The 12,359-nt window shown below is 42.2% G+C and overlaps 1 protein-coding gene and 1 long non-coding RNA gene across 7 annotated transcripts in view; both read left to right on the top strand.

Moving 5' to 3' along the window:
* Nucleotides 1–12,359, top strand: part of mpp3b (MAGUK p55 scaffold protein 3b) — a 113,584-nt gene that overhangs the window by 21,138 nt on the left and 80,087 nt on the right. The gene's annotated exons all lie outside the window — the stretch shown is intronic.
* Nucleotides 1,421–12,323, top strand: LOC148971457 (uncharacterized). The gene is made up of 3 exons (XR_016147020.1): nt 1,421–2,589; nt 3,166–3,279; nt 12,167–12,323. It is a non-coding gene; the product is annotated as an uncharacterized LOC148971457 (long non-coding RNA).

The following is a 12,359-nucleotide window of genomic DNA, read 5'->3' as shown; positions in this document are numbered from 1 at the left end:
GAACTACTAGTTATGTGGCCCATTATTTTAAAGTGAAAAACATGTTAACTCCTAACTAACTACAAGCGTTACCTTGTGTAAACATTGCGGGATGACAAGGTAACGCTTGTAGTTAGTTAGGAGTTAACATGTTTTTCACTTTAAAATAATGGGCCACATCACTAGTAGTTCCTGCGGGATAACATGTTAACTCCTAACTAACTACAAGCGTTACCTTGTCATCCCGCAATGTTTACACAAGGTAACGCTTGTAGTTAGTTAGGAGTTAACATGTTTTTCACTTTAAAATAATGGGCCACATCACTAGTAGTTCCTGCTGGATGACATGTTAACTCCTAACTAACTAGCGTTACCTTGTCATCCCGCAATGTTTACACAAGGTAACGCTTGTAGTTAGTTAGGAGTTAACATGTTTTTCACTTTAAAATAATGGGCCACATCACTAGTAGTTCCTGCGGGATGACAAGGTAACGCTTAAGTAGTTATTGAGGAGTTAACATGTTTTTCACAAATGATACAAGTAATTTAATTTTATATTTGACACATACTGTACAGGTTCTGTGAGGCACTAATATTCTAACAAACACTGTAATCTGGAAGATGTGGTTTAAGTTTTAAACAAACAGAGAACATGTGTCCATCCTGGCAAGAGTAGTGGCCCAGATAGCAAACTGACATTGAATCAACGTGGAAATATGACATCGAAACAACGTTGATCTGACATTGTTTTGCTCATCGAATTAACGTTGAACCAACGTCAGATGCGCCATTCTTTCAAAACTAACGGAAAATCAACTTGAAATCAACGCGTTGTTTCAACGTTATGAAAGCAAACCAATTTTCGATTTCATTTAGCTTTGAAGAATGCCGCGTCTGACGTTGGTTCAACGTTAATTCGATGAGCAAATCAACGTTGTTTCAATGTCATGAGAGACGTTGTTTCCACGTTGATTCAATGTCAGTTTTCTGTCTGGGGGTCACAATCTCAACCTAGCTGATGTATTTGGGAGGATATATAAACTTCATAAACTGGTTTCCACAAAGAACCCATTTGAGGCACATGCTTCTGAAATGTTATGATCATGTTAAGAGTATAAGACCCCGACAATTGTTCACTTTTTAGACATGGTACTTTTGTGATTAGTAATTAATTGGTTATTATTTCTTAGTTCACAAGTAGTTCTCAATGAGGATATATTTCTTTAGTAACAATCAAATACCTACCAAGGAACTACCTTTGTACTAAATTACATATTACTTAATGCTTAGTTAATATTCCTTCCATATTAGTTAATAGTATTAACTTCGGTGTTAATGCAGTACTATCTATTACTTCCTGCATAGCTACTTGTTAACTACTGACCATTCCCTTACGAAAAATAATTGCAGTACAATGAAGTACAACTGCAGTAAAACTGCAGTTTAAAGCAGTATAACTGCAGTACAATGAAGTACAACTGTAGAATTGCAGTATTAACGAAGTATAACTGCAGTATAGATACAATGTGACTGTAGTACATTGAAGTGCAACTGCAGTAAAACCACAGTACAAAAAGTACAACTTCAGAATAGTGAAGTAAAACTGCAGTACAACTGTAGATTTGCAGTATTAACAAAGTATAACTGCAGTATAGATACAATGTGACTGCAGTACAACTTTAGATTTGCCGTATTAACGAAGTATAACTGCAGTATAGATATAATGTGACTGCAGTACAACTGTAGATTTGCCGTATTAACGAAGTATAACTGCAGTATAGATATAATGTGACTGCAGTACAACTGTAGATTTGCAGTATTAACGAAGTATAACTGCAGTATAGATACAATGTGACTGCAGTACAACTGTAGATTTGCATTATTAACGAAGTATAACTGCAGTATAGATACAATGTGACTAGAGTACATTGAAGTGCAACTGCAGTAAAACAGCAGTACAAAAAGTACAACTTCAGAATAGTGAAGTAAAACTGCAGTACAACTGTAGATTTGCAGTATAATGAAGTAGTTGCAATAACTTCAGTTCAGTGATACACTTTAAAAAGTGATAGACTTTTTTTGATAGAGAAAACTAATACATTTTTTTTATCTTTTTGTTTTTATTGGGCTCTCAGGCAATGATATCAGTTTTGCCATTAAAAAGTGAAATTACTGAACCTAAATAAAGGAGCAAAAAAAGACAGATGAAGTTTTTGTTTTTTGCATCTGAAGTCTTGGCCTACCAATATTAAACTGTACTGCAGTTCTGCTGTTTTGTGCGAGACATAGCCCATGTGACGAGCTTCCTTCGCGCGCACGCGCCGCGGGCGTTGTCATGACAACGAGTCTCGAGAGCAGCTGATGCTCATTACTGTCAGTCAGCGTCTTTCCGCGTAGTGTCTGCTCCATAAAATATGGTTTGGTTGATTTCCTCACTGAAATTATCGTTCATATAGGTTCATATTTATGAACTATCACAATTAAAACACAAAGACATGACAGCATTACTCGTGGTGACGACGGTCATTAACAAGTGGAATGGAAGAGAAGCGTTTTCTGGAAGAAAAGAAGTTCATTGCGCGAGGCCTTGTCAAGTCATTCAGCTTAGAGGTGAGTAAATTATAACATATAGTGCTAATGTCCTCATATTTCTCTTTTTTTATTTTAGATTGGTGTAAAAAAGACTTTACGTATATGTTGTTCAACCCGGTGGGAAAATAAGAGGAAACGCCGCTTCTATTCTGTAATGTTAGTTTTACCATTCTCCGGTTTAACGTTACACTGTTTAACGTTATTGTTAACTGCGTCACAGCAGATTGTGTAACTTATGTTTGCCCTTTGCAGCATATTGTCTATCACTTTTAACACATTTTTTTAAAAAAAACTATCTGTATTGTATGAAGTGCTATACACGGTGACTTTACTTGTTTAAATTTAATATCAGGAATATTAGAAATTTCAGACACTAACTTACTGGAAAATACAAGCAAATTATGTTCAGTAGTTTGACATTATGTGTAGAAAAGATTTTTTTTTTTTTTTTAAGTAGGCTAACTTACTTTTTTTGTGTGATTGCTATTTCCAGGAAAATGTACTGGTAACAACTAAAAACAGAAGATGATGGCTGGGGTGAAACAAATATGCACTCACAGACTTTAAAAATTGTGTGTCTCTGCTTTTTTCCAGAAATGCATGTTATTGGGCAAATTGTGTAGACTGTCAATGGAGTGACAGAAAGATTTCATCAAAAATATCTTCAGTTGTGTTCCCCGTGTCTTGCGGGGTTGGAATGACATGAGGGTGAGTAATGTTGTGCTTTCTCGTGTTAAGCTGGATACAGTGTCCGTGGAGGCGTGAAGAGAAGCACACAACAAAGAGAGTCCGTTCAGGAACTTTACTGAACTTATTCAGACACAACTTTACATCAACTGTGTTTGTATGCTCTTGCCCAGCGCCGATGGGTTATATTCGACCATCTGCACCGGAGCCTGCGAGCATACTGACGCTAAACGTAAACAAGCAGTGAATTAATCCCTACGTAATGACGCAACAACATCTGATTGGCTAATAAGAACACATTACGTATACATGTAAAATAACTGTAACAAACTATGTATTTATTTAACTAACACTATAACACCACTCCCCTTTTTTTTTAGCTCTGCAGAGTCCCTTCTGCATCTCTTGAGGGGAACAATTAACTTTTTGTTGTCTTCTATTTCCTTTGTTAGTCCATATAACGACTTGGGGCTCGAACAAGTCGCCCCCGTTTTGTCTTCATCCCCTCTTTTCCACAGGGATTAGGGTCACAGTTAGAATCCGTTACAAGAAGGGTCCGAGGCTCTTCCGGCACAGTGCTGGCAGAGGATGAAGGGTTTGGTGCTTCTGCCCCTGTGGCAACAGGTACCTGAGCACTTCTTGGAATCAGTGAGCCTTCCTCGATGCAGGTGTATTTGTGTCGCAGACGCTGCATCCAGGCAGGTATGTGGTCACTTAGATAGGGTTGTAAGCGATCATGATGCAGTACTTTCTCACTTCGTCTGTCCCTGACTCGGTAGAGCACTGGTCCAAGGCGTGCTGTGACGACCAAAGGCCCTTGCCATGGGGGTTGGAGTTTTGGACTGTAGCCCTTTCTCCTGCTACTGACCCTCACTGACACAAGATCACCTACTTGATAGGACTTCTCTCTGGCTCGTAAGTCATAGACCTTTTTCTGGCGAGTCTGAGCGGTGCGCAAGTTCTGACGCGCTACCTGATGAGCCTGCTGCAGATTAGCTTGCAGTTCTTGGACAAACTCAGGTGTACTTTTGGCTCCCCTGGTAACCTCAGCCGTCCTTAGCCAGATGTCATGTGGCTGGAAAACATCTCGCCCCAGCATCAGCTGATTTGGTGTGAAACCCGTTGCTGAATGTACAGTGCTCCTGTATGCTGCAGTGAGTAAGGGAAGATGTTCATCCCAATTCCGTTGACTTTGGTCCACATAACACCGTATCATCTGCAAGAGCGTTCTATTGAATCTTTCCACTTGCCCGTTCGAGGCCGGATGATAAGGTGTGGTCCGGGTCTTGGTTACTTGTAACAGGCGACAAACCTCCATGAACAGCGAACTCTCAAAGTTCCGTCCTTGGTCAGTGTGAATCTCAAGGGGAGCCCCAAAACGTGAGATGAAATCAAACACCAATCTCTTTGCTGTTGTCTCAGCTCCTTGTTCGGGGACAGGAAATGCCTCTACCCAGCGAGTAAACTGATCAATTATAACGAGGATGTACCTGTTGCCTGACTTGGATTCTGGAAATGGTCCTAGGATATCAAGGTGGAGTCGGTCCATAGGTGCTCCAGCCTGGTAGCTCTGGAGCTTGGCCCTCCCCATGGGACTTGTTGTCTTACAGGAACTACACTGTAGGCACTTCTTGACGAAAAGGCGTACATCGTTCCCCATATTGTACCATTGGTAACACCTGCGGAGCCGCATAAGCGTCTTTTCCTCCCCTGAATGACCTGCTTGAGCTGGATTGTGACAGGATTGGAGAACCTCATTTTTCAGGGAAACAGGAACAAGTAAACGCAGAGATGACATACCTCCATTTAAATCATCCCACCGGTAATAGAGGACCCCATCTCGCATCTCTACTTGAGACCAACACAGCCAGTATTTGCGAACTGCTGGGCTATGCATCATGACCTCTTCCTTAGCAGGCAAATAGCCATCAGACATCCATTTATGGAGAACTGAAAGGTCTGGGTCAGCTAACTGTTCTTCCCTGAGACTTTGCGAACTCATCGGTTGCAGCCAGTTTGAGGAAGGACCTGGGTTGTCATCACCTACTTCATCTACATCACTGGGAGTGTTAGCGCAACTATCCTCATTCTGACGGTCAAGGGAGTGTGTGCGTCTCACCGCCAAGGGAATGACATCATCGACATCTTCCTCGAATCTGGCCCATTGATGGTGGAGCTTCCGGCAGAAGCGACAGCCCTTGCATGGCAAGCTATCTAGCTCTCTTCCTGCTTGATAACAGTCACAAGGTTCTTCATTCAGAGTCATTCGAGACAGAGCATCAGCGTTGGAATGATATGTACCTGGCCTATGCTCGATGATGAAATTGTACTGACTGAGTTCTTCAAGCCACCTAGCCAGTTGGCCCTCTGGTCTCTTAAACCTGTATAGCCACGTTAGACTGCTGTGATCCGTCCTGAGTAAGAAGTTAGACCCCAGCAAATAATGGCGGAACTGTCTTGTGAACCTGACAACTGCTAGAAGTTCCTTACGTGTGACACAGTACCTCTGGTGAGCTGGTGTGAGTAGACAGCTGGCAAATGAGATAACTTTCTCTTCCCCCCACTGCAACTGTGAGAGAACTGCTCCAATGCTCTGGTTGGACGCATCAGTGTCCAGGACAAACTGTCCAGATGTAATTGGGAACACCAAAATGGGTGCAGTTGTGAGGCTCCTTTTAAGATGTTCAAAGGCCTTTTTCTGCTCCTCTTCCCAGAAGAAGGAACTCCCTTTCTTGAGCAGCATCGTCAAGGGTGTGGTGATTTCAGCAAACTTGGCAACAAACCTCCTGTAATAGTTGCACAAACCGAGGAAAGACTGGAGTTCCTGGACACTGGTTGGGGTCTTCCAGTTCCTAACGTCATCAATGAGGGCTGGATTGGTCTTAATTCCTTCGCCACTCACAACGTGACCAAGAAACAGGACCTCATCTCTTAGCAGGTGGCATTTCGAGGGTTTCAGCTTTAGTCCATATTCCTGCAACCTCTGAAAAACCTCTGCAAGCCGCTCCATACACTGTTCCACATCTTCACCGAAAATGATTATGTCATCAAGGTAGATCAGTAAGGTGTCCCACTGCAACCCTCGTAGAACCAACTCCATGGCCCTCTGGAATGTGCTGGGTGCGTTACACAACCCAAATGGCATTCTGGTGTACTCATATAGCCCATACCTCGTCACAAAAGCAGTCTTGGATCTGTCTTTTCTATTCATTTCAATCTGCCAATATCCTGACTGAAGGTCAAGTGTTGAGAATGTCTTTGCACCACCCAGCACATCCAGGCATTCCTCTATTTTTGGTAGGGGATATGCGTCCTTTATGGTAAGATCATTAAGCTGGCGATAATCTACGCACCAGCGGACCCCCCCATCCTTTTTTCTTACAAGGACAATAGGGGAAGCCCATTCTGAGCTTGAGGGGACAACGATACCTGAATCCAGCATTTTCTTGAGATGTGTTTCCTCCTCATTCCAAAACCCTAAAGGGGTACGTCGTACTGGTTGTCGAACAGGCTTAGACACTCCTGTGTCTATGCTGTGCTGCAAAGCAGAGAACTTCCCAAGGTCATCATCAGTTGCCGCAAAGACTGTTTGATATTCACTCAGCAGAGCTACTAACATCACTTGTTGCTGCTCAGTAAGGGTTTCACTCGCGCTAGTGAACAACTGTCTGAGGTGCTCAGGAAGGTCTAGAGCGTTTGGTGAAGACACCCTTCTTATGTGATGCTCACCAGGAGGCTCATTGGCAGGATATTGTGTCGTTGAGTTCCTGTCTTTTGCATACAATGTAGCATCACCTGGAACCATGTGCGCTATCTCTCCCTCCTCCTGAGCGTCTGGATATGCTTCGATAAGCACACCCAAACAGACTCCCCGTAATAAGGGCCTACTGGAAGCTGTGACATTGCATAGCCTGACTGGGATCCTCCGTTCCATGTTAATCATGATGCTGCCTGACGACACTCCATCAGCCAGGGTAACGGGCTCTAGAACAGCCGGGAGTTCTGGGTTTGGGTCGTCTACCACACCCCACACTAAACATTCACACTCCGGCGGCACAGTGACATCTCTCTCCAACATCACTCTCGAAATGGCATAGTCTGGGCCCTTGCCTTCGGATATATAGGCTGGCATGAGTTCAGAGCCCATAAAGACTTTACCAGAGGCATGTATGGTGAAATCAGCAGCTTTTAAGAAATCTAAACCCAAGAGCAAGGCATCGCGAATTGGTGCAATGCAAACTGTCCACTCCAACACCTTTGAGCCAATTCTGAATTCCACTGCCACTCCACCTGTTGCTGACATCTCCCTTCCAGTTTCTGCATTTCGGAGACACACATTTTTCAGTCCTGAAGGCGATTTGGCAGGTAATTTGCTGTACGTCTCTTCAGACATTATCGTAGCCTCAGCACCCGTGTCTATAACAGCATTAACTGGTATGCCATCGACAGTCAGTGAAATCATTAAACTGGGCCCTCGACTCTCAGCTCTGCTCACATGTACAATAGACGGACTCTGCTCTGCATGTTCAGAGTGACTTTGATTTGAGGGCTCCATTTTGGCAACATTATTTGTAGGGGGACTTGCAGATGGACTGGGGGACCGTGAGCAGTTTCGTTTGAAATGTCCCTCCTCCCCACACTGAAAGCATGGCCCGCTAGAAGTTCTGGTGGGGCTGGTATTTTGATGTCTGTATCTGCTTGACTTGAAAGGGGTCTGAGCTGCACGTCCTCTTTCTGACTGAACTGCCTTACTGGAATTTATTTGTTGAGTGGGTCTTACGGTAGAAGGAAGAACAACAGAAGAGGAAGGAGGCAGGCGGGCTATGGCTAATTGCAGCTTATCAACTTTATCAATGAGTGTTTGTAACTGGTGCTGTGTAACATAACCAGGCTGTGACTGCACTCTACGTGACTGTAAGGCAGGTGCCTCCTCATCAGAGTCCATGTCTTGATCAGCCCAGGATACTCGACGTGTCCTCCCCTTCAGATCAAAGTCTCGTCCGAGTGTGGCTTTGAAATTGTGTTTATAAGATGATACTAGCCGTTGTGCCTCATCCAGCGATACAGGGTCACGGTTCATAACCTCGTATGCCACTTTCTGGTTGCGCAGCCCTTTGAGAAAAGCATCAGCAGCAATTTGTTCCCTGAGCTCAGTGTCAACTCCAGGATAAGCTAAAATGACCAGCCTGTGAACCTCCTCTGCGAACTCTGAAACAGTTTCTTTAGACTGGCGCAGTTCTCCAAGTCTCCTCCGTGCTGTGGTGGGAGGTTCTTTCTGGCCAAATCGGAAAGCCAGCTGTTCTTTCAAAAGAAAGTAATCTTCACGTATGTGTTCGGGTAATGAGCACAGATATCTGACAGCAGCTCCCCGTAGACATTCATGGAGCTTATCCACTCTCTCTACTGCACTCCATCTGTAAATGACAGCTCTGCGCTCAAAAGGAATAATGAAGGAGTCCCAGTCATCCTTACCATCGTAAGTGTCAAGTTTAGCTTTAGGTCCATCTGAAGCTCTACCACGAGGGGTTGGGTGGTGATGGGTGGGCGCTGCAGCATTTAAAGGTGTGTGCGTGTTTTGACCCAAGTTGAAAGAGCCATTATAATGGCTGGGTACCTGTGCACGGCTTCTAGGTCTTACATCAGGGCCAGGTGTGGAGGAAGTTGGACTAATTGGGCTACGTACGTGTCTATCAATGACTGCGAGCTCTGCAGCAAAAAGCTGTTCCGCATCTGAAGGCCCTGTAGCATCTCCATCTGTCATAAGGGTTCTATCAGGGGCAGCTGCAAATGAGGAAGAGTCATCATGTTGGTGGGGACCACGTGTTACCTTACTGGCATGGGGCCGCTGCGTAAGGGCAGACAAACTAGCCTCTGTTGCTTCCAATCTTTGTAGCAAAGGTGAAATGGCATGTTGAAGTTGCTTATTTTGTTGTGACAGCACAGCCTGTAGCCATTGTGGGGGGTCTGGAACAGCTGATGCTCCAAGGTGGACCTCTGGCTCACCCTCATCCATGTTGTAGTACAATTTAGCTTTAAATGTTTTTTTTTTTTTTTTTTTTTCTCTTTTTTTTTTCTTCTCACTGATGATAAAGTTCTGTTGTTTTCAAGGCTCAGCTTTATGCAGAAGCTTATATTCCATTAATGTCTTTTCTTTTTATTGTTTTAGTATAGTTTTAATACTGAATACTGAAATTATGTGGTTTGTGAACTTCAATATAGATTTGCAGGGCTGTTTATGTCGAATCTGTGAATGTTTAGAAGTTTCTGTGAAAATTGGCAGGCAGCCAACAGCAGCGCTAGATTTGGCAGACTGCCAGCTCCACGCTTCTCCGATGGGGGAAGGGAAACTCCGTGCAGCACGTGAAATGGTGGTCAACGCGACGACCAAACGTGGTCAAACAGTCTTTAATACTACTCCACAACAGCGTTTGGCATTGATTATAATGTCCATCAATTTACAAAGGATGCCCCAGCAGTTCACAACACTCACAGTTCACTGATGACGGTCAATCACGCTCAGCTTCTGACACCACTTGTTGTGCTTTCTCGTGTTAAGCTGGATACAGTGTCCGTGGAGGCGTGAAGAGAAGCACACAACAAAGAGAGTCCGTTCAGGAACTTTACTGAACTTATTCAGACACAACTTTACATCAACTGTGTTTGTATGCTCTTGCCCAGCGCCGATGGGTTATATTCGACCATCTGCACCGGAGCCTGCGAGCATACTGACGCTAAACGTAAACAAGCAGTGAATTAATCCCTACGTAATGACGCAACAACATCTGATTGGCTAATAAGAACACATTACGTATACATGTAAAATAACTGTAACAAACTATGTATTTATTTAACTAACACTATAACAGTAATTTAACTTTTTATCTGGAGTGTTCAAACTCATTATTAATGCTGAACAATAAACCATAAATTAACATAAATAGGATGTAATTCAATAAGATTAAATCTAATATGGATATGTCTAGATATAGAATAACATTTTGCTAAAGAAAACCTCAAAAAGGTTCATTATAGATACAGTAAGATACAGTAAACACCTGTTCACTGGTCATTTTCCACAGCTGTATGCAAAGGCAAGTGGGCTTCTCCTGGGAGACTAAATTAATCACCTAGTTTAGTGCTGTCTACTGTTTTAGAAGAGGAAGTTGCTCAACTGCATTTGTGAGAAAATTGAGCCGAGATCTCTTATATAAAGCCAAGTGTTAGGGACGCACGATGACATCAGCACGACATCGGTATCAGCCGATAAAAGCTTAATGATCATCGGTATCGCCCGATAGTAATATCTCTGCCGATGAGCCTTGCCAATATGTGGTGGATATACTATGCGCACGTGACGACCGTGAACGTAGCATAAGCGCCAGCAACTTAAATGTCCAGCTGTGTGGAGGAAAAGGTGCGCTTCAGTATCGAGTTCTTTTTCAGGCTTGAACAAACCATAACACACACACAATATGTGCCAAAATGTCAGTTTTGTCGAGTGTCCTCATTAGAGCAGTTTTAAAGGTCCCCTGACATTTTTTTTTTATTATTATTTTATAATGTTTCTTGGGTTGCCCTTATGTTAGTATGTTTTTTAGATCAAAAATAGTCATAATTTCATAATTTCAAATGACTCAGAGCCGGTGTTGTGCCTATTTTCCACCCTCCGCCAGCGGAGCGCTGATGAGGGGGCGATCACATTAACACATGTCACCACTCACCACTCTTTTGCCATGTTCAATATTCTCCCCAACACTTTTTAAAACATCTTCGTGGCAAGGATGTACCAATACAAAATAATAAAACATCTCCAGTTAACTTTCAGACCATTCAATTTGTTCGTTTGTCAAATTAGAGTCCATCTAGCTCTGAAATGTGTTGTTTTTTTAAATCAAGTGATCACTTTTTGGCTGGTAAAATACTGCATTATAATGGTTGTATTGGCCCTTTACAGGTATTTTAATAGGTCAAAAGTACTGGGTGAGTAATAATCAGTCAGATTTAACCTCATTAATATAAGCAACACATTTCAGGGTAGAAATAACCTTTCAATCAATAAGTAGAGGCTTCAATCACTGAAGGTTGGTTGTAATAATGGTTGTACTGGGTGAGTGATGTTTATTTGCACGTTATGTCTGCTTGATCCACATAAAAGCAACTGCATTCGTAAAGTGAATAGGCGATACACCTGTAACACGCGGCGCGCGCTCCCGCGGCCGGCCATCAATCTTCGGCGGACCATCACTTTTCGGCTACGAGTCATTTGAAATACAATAAACGTACAAATAAATATTACAGATTAAAAAACGATCGGAAATGTCGTCCAATTTTCTAATACTATTGTTTGATGACAACAATACATTTGGAAAACAAAATACAGCCATTTCTGATTTTTTCTTTTAAACAAAAAACCAAGTTGCACCCTTTTTTAAATGTCATCTTTCATTCCGAAATAGAATAATGAATGAACGAAAAAGTACACGGGCCGTGCGTGTATTTTTTTATATATATATATTATTATATGGGGGGAAATGTGTATAAATATCGGTATCAGCCAAAATGAGTTTGCAAATATCGGCATATCGAATATCGGCCAAAATCCAATAATTTGCGTCCCTACCAAGTGTCTCACACTGCATTTTCACTCAAATTGACCTTTTCACTTGCGCATTGCTTGCTTTGTTTATGAGTCGAGTTTTCCTTTAAAAAGCAGATTGAGTTTGTTTGCAAATGCTGGATTTGTTTGTTTAATTATGGCACAATATTAATTCCATTGAATAACCCCTATTTCAAAAAACAGTGGCGTGTTCCTGCATTAACTTGCAGATTCATTTTAAGCATAATATATGCCTGTGGTGAAGAGTAACTGAAAAGATTGTCTCTGATTCTTTTTGTTTGTTTATTACAGACTACTTCCAAAATTGTGTTTCCACATCTGAGATGAAGGCAGTGAAAAGAACGAAGTGGAATAAGAATAAGCTCTTCAAAAAACACAACTTCTCTGAATAATGTGGGGGAAGATGTTTGCATGATTTGTAAATAAACACTTTAAATACATTGTCTAACTCTCAGCCTGTTATTTGAAATAAAATAAAAAGAAA

Source organism: Pimephales promelas, chromosome 17 (assembly GCF_988280905.1).
Source record: "Pimephales promelas chromosome 17, fPimPro1.hap1.1, whole genome shotgun sequence".
NCBI lineage: Eukaryota > Metazoa > Chordata > Actinopteri > Cypriniformes > Leuciscidae > Pimephales > Pimephales promelas.
This window is presented reverse-complemented; position numbering and strand designations above follow the sequence as displayed.